Source organism: Octopus bimaculoides, chromosome 10 (genome assembly GCF_001194135.2).
Source record: "Octopus bimaculoides isolate UCB-OBI-ISO-001 chromosome 10, ASM119413v2, whole genome shotgun sequence".
Lineage (NCBI taxonomy): Eukaryota > Metazoa > Mollusca > Cephalopoda > Octopoda > Octopodidae > Octopus > Octopus bimaculoides.
The window spans coordinates 13,971,285-13,972,025 of NC_068990.1; positions in this window are offsets into that span (position 1 = coordinate 13,971,285).

Sequence of the window (741 nt, forward strand, 5' to 3'; positions counted from 1 at the left end):
ACATACATACATGCATGCATGCACGTACGTACGTACATACGTACATGCACACACTCACACATACATACATATATATATATTGATGAGTGTGTGAGTGTGTGTGTATTTGTGCGTCTATCTTTGTCCCCCACCCCACCATCGGTTGTAACCTAGCTGTTCGGCAAAAGAAACCGATAGAATTAGTAATATGCTTGTAAAGAATAAGTCCTGGAGTAGATTTGTTCGACTGAAGGCGGTGCTCCAGCATGGCCGCAGTCAAATGATTGAAACAAGTAAAAGAATAAAAGAATACGTCATTGAAAAAAAAATTCTATCCGCGATGTCTGCAATTTGATATCACTTTACAAGGGAAACAATTCATAAAGATTTGCAAATAAATACAAGGGAAAGAAATCCTTATTCTTTCTCAAAAATGTAACAGTTACGTTAGAGTTATGTCCCTTGGGCAAATAAACTTTCTTAAATTTCAACAGGATATTGGAAAACAAGAGAAAGTATTTTCCTACTATTGGTGCTGAAACAAAGTGTGTGAAAGATTAGATTATGGTAGGAAACACTGGTATATTGTTTTATAAACTAAATTCGATGTTGAAGTTTCTTTAAAACAAGTTAGCCTGTTGTCTAGATTGCATTAAAATGTGTAAGCGCAATATTTGTAACTGCGTCGGTTTATTTCTTGATTAAGAAAATTTGATGTGCTTTGGTACATTTCAAACATCATGTCGACACTGTGGATATTAA